This window comes from Crocuta crocuta, unplaced genomic scaffold, assembly GCF_008692635.1.
Source record: "Crocuta crocuta isolate KB4526 unplaced genomic scaffold, BGI_CrCroc_1.0 scaffold31, whole genome shotgun sequence".
NCBI classification, from domain to species: Eukaryota; Metazoa; Chordata; class Mammalia; order Carnivora; family Hyaenidae; genus Crocuta; species Crocuta crocuta.
Genome location: NW_027528362.1, coordinates 7,430,549 through 7,439,026, shown reverse-complemented (window position 1 = coordinate 7,439,026; position 8,478 = coordinate 7,430,549). Strand labels below are relative to the sequence as shown.

The 8,478-nt window shown below is 40.1% G+C and overlaps 1 non-coding gene across 1 annotated transcript; it reads right to left on the bottom strand.

Annotated features, from left to right (window-relative positions):
* Nucleotides 1-7,128: 7,128 nt before the first annotated feature.
* On the bottom strand, nt 7,129-7,234 carry LOC144223326 (U6 spliceosomal RNA). Its single transcript, XR_013332670.1, has one exon. It is a non-coding gene; the product is annotated as a U6 spliceosomal RNA (small nuclear RNA).
* Between the last annotated feature and the right edge of the window lie 1,244 nt (nt 7,235-8,478).

Sequence of the window (8,478 nt, the reverse complement as noted above, 5' to 3'; positions counted from 1 at the left end):
AGGAGTGCTCAGAGGCCTTGTGATTTCTTTGTGAAAGAGAATGGGAATATATAAAAGCAGGAGGGAGGATGGAAATGAAAGCTCTCTAAATTCAGGAGGATAAATCAGGATTATCGGTGTTCCATGCCCATTTTGCCCAAATATATCCTATCACTCGGCACAGCATTCTGTTAATCAAGGCATGTGTGTGCACGTGTGTAAGGTAAGACAGGCATATAGTCTTTTCCCCCCAGGGATTAGATTACCTGGCTCTTCCCAGACCATACTTATGAGGTACTGGATTTCACACAGAAACACACACACACACACACACACATCTAAAAATGTCTCCATCTCCAGTGAATTCAATGACGGGGAAAATGGTCTCCATACTGTGTTTGACTCATCCATAACGAATGTAAATAGGGTCAGTTCTAGTCACCAAGTATAAGCCTTTTATTTTAAATTTAGCATGTGACAGGGATTCGTTTTCTCTCCAGAAATGTGATGCTAAATATTGACCATTTAAAAACGAATAAAATGCTGAATAGAAAAGATTAATAAATCAGATGCATTAACATTCCAACGCCTTTGAATTCTGCACATTGCCATCCCAGCACTGATTTTATCTGACTCCATGGTACCATTATGCTAGCTGCTGCTCTAAATTTAGCTCATTGAATGGCTGATGAAATGTCATGTACAGCAAGTCCATTATACGCGCATCAACTCTTGCATCGGCAGTTTGCGAGTTTAGACAGTTATTCTTTGAAAGAACTCTTAATGGGCTTTAACATATGATAAACTGTGAACTATTTCACCTAGGACAAGGCTCTCCTAGTCAAAATATGTGCATTCCCTCTTCTAATTTAAAGGCTGCAGCAGAAATAAAGCGGTACTAGAAATGCCAAATTTTTCTTGTATACGTATAGGTATGCAAGGTAGGGGATCCATTTAGTCAAATAGAACAAAATCATAAAACTGATGTTATTTATTTAAAAAATAAAAACAACTTGAATAATAATAATAATGGCAGATTTCTTTATGGAATAGTCAGGTTACACTGAAGACATGATACTATTAAACCTCACAGTAACTCTTCCCTTTTTTACAATTGTGGGGACTGGATCTGAAGGAAGTTGATCATTTTTGCAAGAGGTAAGGGGTTAATCAAAGTTGAATCACAGTTGGAGCCTGGAAGGAACTATTTTCAAAGCCATTTTGCTACTTTACCATCCTAACAGATATGTGTGGCTAGTTATTCCCTTCTGCTCTCACAATTTTATGTTTTATTTTATTTTATTTTTATTTGAAAGCAAGAGAGAGTGCAGGAGAGGGAGAGAGAGAATCTCTTTTTTTTAATTACCTTTTAATGTTTATTTCCTTTTGAGAGAGAGCGTGCACAAGCAGGGGAGGGACAGAGAGAGGGAGACAGAATCGGAAGCAGGCTTCAGGCTCTGAGCTGTCAGCACAGAGCCCAACACTGGGCTTGAGCCCAGAAAGCATGAGATCATGGCCTGAGTCAAATTTGGACACTTAACTGGCTGAACCACCCTGGCTCCCTGAGAGAGAGGGAGGGAGAGAGAGAGAGAGAGAGAGAGAGAAAGAGAGAGAGAGAGAGAGAGAGAGAGAATCTTAAGCAGGCTCCACACTTAGTGCAGAGCTGGACGTGGGGCTCAATTCCATGACCCTGGGATGATGACCTGAGCTGAACTTAAGAGTTGGATGTTCAATGGACTGAGCTACCCCAGAGCCCCTGCTCTCTCAATTTTAGTTGCCATGGGCTATGGCCCATAATTTAGATTTTGAAGATCAGAATCTGTTTGAAATAGGACAGCCAACTCGGGAGCAGTTGCCTTGGTGTGCCAAACACCTCAAAACTCAAGTGGCAACTTCCCTTAGTAGGACAGCATGGCATGTGGGGAAAATGCTTTCCTGTGCTAAATAAAGACCAGAAGTAAAGAGACAGGAGATGTTGACCTATGTCTTTCTCTCAGTTACTTCTGGGAGAGATAGTTCCCCAGGGGAAAATTAGTTCCTCATTTATGCTATCAATATTTAAAATAATGAAATGTACAACCACCTACTAATTAAACATCGCTTTATAATCAATGCAAGGTCCATGTTATGAGGCAGTTAACTCGGAAAGTCATACAACCAATTATAATTAAGTTACAGTTTCAGTCTTTGGGTTCCAATTCCTTGGCATTTTAAGACCATGTGTTTTCTTAGATATAAATATTTGGAATACATAGTCAAATTTTACTTCTTCATTTTTTAACAGAATAAACTTGAGTGATGTGACAATCAGTTTACGCCCTCAGGCTGCAGTTTTTCTTATCTTTCTCTTGCATATTAAGTACTTTTTTTTTTCTTCCTGTAAGGCAGAGGGAAAGTAGGTCTGGGTATATTTAGGCTCTGGCAACTGTCCCCAACCCTGGGCATTACAAAGGGGGAGCTTTCTCAGAATTCTGCCCCCCCAATCTTCCCTGTGATCCCCTGTGTAAAGTCTGCAAGAAGTGCAAACCTTTCTCAGTGTGAAAGCTTCAAGGACTTAATCCTCTCTGAACAGCCCACAGTTGGCCTTTCGTAATGCAGGGTACATTTCCAGAATCTTACCTGCTTTTATGTAACCAGGGTATTTCTTCCAGATAAGCAAATAACTCCTAACCTGTTTCTTCTTGCAAGGGTGTGTGTCTCTCTCTCCAGATTTGGAGATATTTGATGACCTTAAGATTTCAGTTTTACGGTTTTTTAAAAATCTTTAAGATTTTAAGATTTATGGTTTTAAGGGAATTTGCTACATTATAGTTTGACCTCCATTTTCCTAGCTACAAGGGCACAGTAATTCCCAGCTCTTCATGTATCTAAGCTCCAGTGGTAGACACAGGTACACAATTGCAATGCAATGTTTTCATAGCAATAACAGGTTGAATATGAGGGTAGCGCAGAGGAGGGCGCCATGTACCCCAATCTCTAGCAGTAAGGGAAAATTCTCTTTAGAAATTTATTTTAAAAATGAAACTTGGGATTCCAAGGGGAAGGGGAATTCCCAAGGAGAAGGTAGAGTATATGGGAAGGTCTGCATGGAGAACAGCATTTTGTGATCAAGGGAACCATAAACAGATCGAGATTGTTAGAGTTTAAATTCTGAGGGGGGAAAAACACTAAGACCTAATGCTAAAAAGGGAGAGAGAGTCTGAGAGACTATATGCCATTTTAAGAAGTTTAGACTGTGTTCTCTTGATTATGACAGGTTGTGGAAGGTTTGGGAATGTAAGTAATGTCGAGAGCTTTACAGCTTACATGAATCTTGAGTGTATATGCAAACAGTACATTAGAGAGACTTTTTAATGCAGGATGATCCTTCATGAAGCATTTTATAATAAAGCACAGAAATAAGATGAGAGAATAAGTTACAGCTACCATTAATGAGGATAGAGAATAAGGGTCAATCTGTTAGACCTCATGAAGTATCATAGAAGTTAGAGATGGACTGGATATGGTGGGTTAGGTGATAAATGCTTCTAGTTCTTCACTGGATATAGGAGATATAGAAAGGAAGAGGAGAAGATTTACTCAGGAAGAGGATGAGTCTGGGTTCAGACTATAGGAAGACTATAGGAAACGGGAGATATTTACACCAAGGGCTATGCTCAGCACACATTTGGGACATGACCCGGGACTCAAAGGAGCTACCTGGACTTGGGGACAGAGACTTGTCAGACTTGAGCAGAAATGTGGTGGTTTGACTCCTGTACACAGGTGGGATGGTCTAGGGACGGCAGGAAGGAGGGGAGAGTGGAATGTTGAGAACACCACCCTGCGAGTTCCAGAAGAAGTTGAGAGGGAGGAGCTCAGGAACTCGCCTGGAAGAAACAGTTGGAAAGCCTTAACCATTACTGAAGGGCTATGGTGGATACCAAAGGAACAGAACTTTACAGTCAGATTTACAAAAAGGATGACGGATAGGGTAGCTCTGTTGGTTGACCATCTGACTCTTGAATTTGCTCAGGTCATGATTCCAGGGTCATGGGATTGAGTCCCACATCGAGCTTTGCACTGATGATGGAACATGCGTGAGATTCTCTCTTCCTCTCCCTCTGCCCCTCCCCTGCTCACGCGTGCATGCACACTTTCTCCCTCCACCTCAAAAAATAAAAATACATTTAAAAAAATTTTAAAGATGACAGAGAGCTCTAGTAAGTGATGAACTGGGGGAAAAAAGAGGGGAAATAAAATGAAAAAGACATCGCATTGAACCATTAGGAGGTCAAATTCGAAAAGGCAGGTTCAGAAGCATGCTGCAGGCTAAAGTCAAATTCCTAAGTATAGAAGACGTGCCAGACTGTGAGCAAGTGAGGACAGACTATTTTTATGGGGGATTTAGAGTAAGATAATGAGAAGAAAAGAAGCTCTCAGGGAACATTGCAAATGCTGATGTCATGAAGAATCCTGTTGGGCTTGCCAAGACCAAAACACCGTTAGCATGTCCGTTCATACACATTCCAACCTGAATCTGAGTCCCGGGTTCACCTGAAAAGCCAAGCCATGTCTCTACCCTCTCATTCATCTCTTCCTATAAATCTCTCTGTATCATTCACTTTTCTTCTCTCTCTCCCTCCTCTGCTCTCCACCTTTTTGCCTCCTCTCTTCATTTTTCTGCCCTTTCCCTTACATCATTTTTCATGATGGCTTATCCCTTTCCCGATTAAATACATACAAAAGTGATATATGTTTAAAAGAATATTCTAAAAAGGTGAGGGAATCAAGGCTAAGAGAACATTACTTGGGTCGGAGGGTGTTGGGTTAATTAAAAAGCCAATCACTAAGGGACATCAGAAGCTAGGAAGGAGCTTTTTGAGGCTGGATGATAGATATCAGTCATGCATATGGTTGCCTTTCCCTGGGAACAGATGGATTTAATTAACCATCATGTTTTTTTTCCTGAAGGTTGGTAGGTCAAGGCTCTAACACTCCATCTTTACATAATATATACTATTCCAAGAAGGGAAGAAAATGGAAACATGAAATACTCTGCAAAACTCCTATAGTATCATTCTCCATCCAGAAGTTGGGCCTGCTTAATATCTGAATGTTTCCACTACAGAATTAGAAGGGAAGGACACATTAGCCACCCCTTCCCTTCGAGCCTCAATTTGAGAAAATATGTATGTAGATTTCTTTAAATGTTTGCCATTTCTGCCACAAAACAGATTATGAGCAAACCAGAGCCCTACGCTTTCTTGAAATACCTTTGTGCATAGAACTTGCCCAGGCATACCTCTGCCTTTCTCCATCCATGTACCTCTGAATGAATCCAGAATATAACCGTGAGTCAGAGAGCATAAGGTGTCCCTACAGAGTAGCACAAAGGGTGAGAATTAGGTGGTCAGTTCCAAGTCCATGTTTGATATCACTTGCATACCAGACACAGACAGGCACTCCTCACCAAAACAGAACACCCATGTAATGGGTATTTTATTTTATTTTATTATTTTATTTTATTTTATAAATAGTTTATTATCAAGTTGGATTCCATATAACACCCAGTGCTCATCCCCTCAAGTGCCCTCCTCCATGCCCATCTCCCCCCTCCCCCCCACACCCATCAGTCTTCAGTTTGTTCTCAGCATTCAAGAGTCTCTCATGGTTTCCCTCCCTCCCTCTCCCCCACTATTTCCCACCTTCTTCTCCCCCACGGTCCTCTGTTAAGTTCCTCCTAATCCTCCTATACGTGCAACCATATGGTATTTGGCCTTCTCTGCCTGACTTATTTCGCTCAGCATAACACCCTCAAAGTCCATCCATGTTGCTACACATGGCCAGATTTCATTCTTCTTCATTGCCATGTAGTATTCCATCGTATACATGAACCACATCTTCTCAATCCATTCATCCGTTGATGGACTTTTGGCTCTTTCCATGTTTTGAATATATACTTATTTCTATTTAAAGATTCACTCATGTATTGATTTATTGGGATTTGCATGGAAATGCTTTATCAGTAGACTAAGATATACTTTAACATACTAAAAGATGGAAGAAAAACGTACAAAATAGAGTTAGAGGTATTTGGTTCAGTTATTCTTGGGTTGACATTAATTTCCACTTCTACAAATTATTAATGATTTCTATTTATTTAATTCCATATTGGTGTTCTAGGTAATGTATGTATATGATGAAGCATGATAATACAATAAAAAACCACACAGTTTAAGAAGAAGAAGAATGTATACATGTGTGCATGCATATATATTATACATAAACATATGTGTGCATGGTTATACATATATATATATATACACATAAGATTTAATACAATATCAGACTGCCTTATAATAAGAGTCCCTTGGAAGATTGATATTGTGACCCATCCACAAGCTCATAACATTATTACAACTAGTTTCATGCACTTTTTTACTGTATTAAGTTGGAGACATAAATAAAACAATATTTGAAGATTTGTGGTAGCCAGAATTCTAAGATGATCTGAAATGATCCCCACTTTTGTCTAACCCCCTCCCCATGACCATGAGCATGAGTAGACCTGTGACTTGTTCTTGGCCAACAGTGGATGGAATGGTAATGGGGTAGTTACTCTCTTGATTATCTAACATGGTAAAGATGGTGGGATAATTACACACAGACTTCATTCTCTGAGACTGCTTTAGTGGACTTGAACAAGAGAGATTTTCCAGTAGGCCTTGACAAAAGTAAGCCACCATGTTTTGAAAGGACATCTGGGCAGCTTTCAAGAGCTGAGAGCAGTTGTCAACTGACAGCTGGCAAACAAAAGGGGACCTTGATTGTACAGCCCCATGAAATGAATTCTGCCAGCAATCTGAATGAGCTTGAGAGCTGAGTTCTCACAGATAAGCCTCCAAATAGAAGTACTGCCCCCCATGGCCCCTGATTACAGCCTTGAGGAGACCCTGAACCTATGCCTGACTTCTCACCCATGGAAACTGTTGAGGCCATAAAGTTGCTAAGTCTGGTAATGCAGCATTAAGTCTTCTTATGCAGCAAAAGAACATTAATTTAAGACTGATGGAAATTTATTATGCAAACAAGTGGTCAGAAATACGTACAATTCTCATAAATTGTCTCAAAATACCTATGGTCTGTCCATTTTAACACATTTTATTTTTTTATTTTTTTTATTTATTTTTTTTTGGGTTTACTANGCGCAGGGGCCATGCTAATCTTCTCTGTATCGTTCCAATTTTAGTATATGTGCTGCCGAAGCGAGCACCATTTTAACACATTTTAAAACAACAGTGATGGCTTATGCAAGTTGTCTGGATACTTATATATGCGGTATTTGGGTAGCATCCAGATAAAGCTCAGGAAAAAGGCATATGGAATGGATGGTCTGTTTAGGCATTATTGGCTTGGAGTATATAAAGTGTCCCCTTAAAAGGTGGACACTTTATATATATTTATATATATATAATATATATATNTCGTAATTATCCCAAATCATTTAGGAACTCACACTTGCTTTCCCCTGAATTGTTAGGCTAATCATGCATTCAGCAAACATTAGGCACCAATTTACACTAGACACTGATAATGATAGTATAGCCCTTGCCCAAGAGAGCTCACAGTCTAGAAGAGAAGAGAGACAAGTTTGGAGTTTTAGTGTGTACAGGCTACACTCTCCAGCTAAGCTTCCCCAGGGGAAGGTATGGAAGGTGACCTGTCAAGGACACACATGGAATTAGAATGGCCCTGATACCTGAGCCTATAAGTGTCTGAGCAAGTCAGTTTGTATTTCCAAGTTCATGTGATTTTGGCTGTTGTTTTCTCTGTATAGATGAGTATGGCATAGAGAACCAGATTTCCCCCCTTTCTTCTTTCAGTAAAAACAAGTGATTGAATTTGCAGAGGTAGGATGTAAAGGCGATCTGTTCACTTCTTGTCTGTATTTTTAAAAAGAGAGTTATCTGCTCTTCATTTTCTTTTTTCCTACTCCTATTGGCTAGGACCTGACAAATACTGGAATTACTAATATGGACCCAGGAATGGAAGAAAGATGTTGAGAAAGGCAGAGAAATCTCACCCTCCTGCACAGTTCAGGGATGGACCTGGGATGGGAACAAACTTTGATTTTAGGTAACTTGTTGGATTTTCAGTGTGTTCCAATTGAAGAGCTCAAAGATTATTCTCTTGAACCCTGACTAACACAGAGGTACCTGTATCCCTCTCTTCATCCCTCTGAGTCACAGAGCCCCTTGGTGGCACTTCCACCTCATACTCACCCTGCAGCTTACTCTAGGCTTTCAAAAATACACAGACCTGTCCAAAGTTCAGAAACCAGCCTTGTGAAGCTTCAGCATCTTTCTGCTCATGCCTCTCTATTTTTAGAAGGAGAAATTCACCTGAATGTAGCTCTGATGGCAATCATGGATATGAGCTCCCATAGAACTAGTTTTGTTTATGGTCTTGTTTGTCCAGTTACTGACAGACTTTGCATAAGTCATTTAAAGCTTTTCA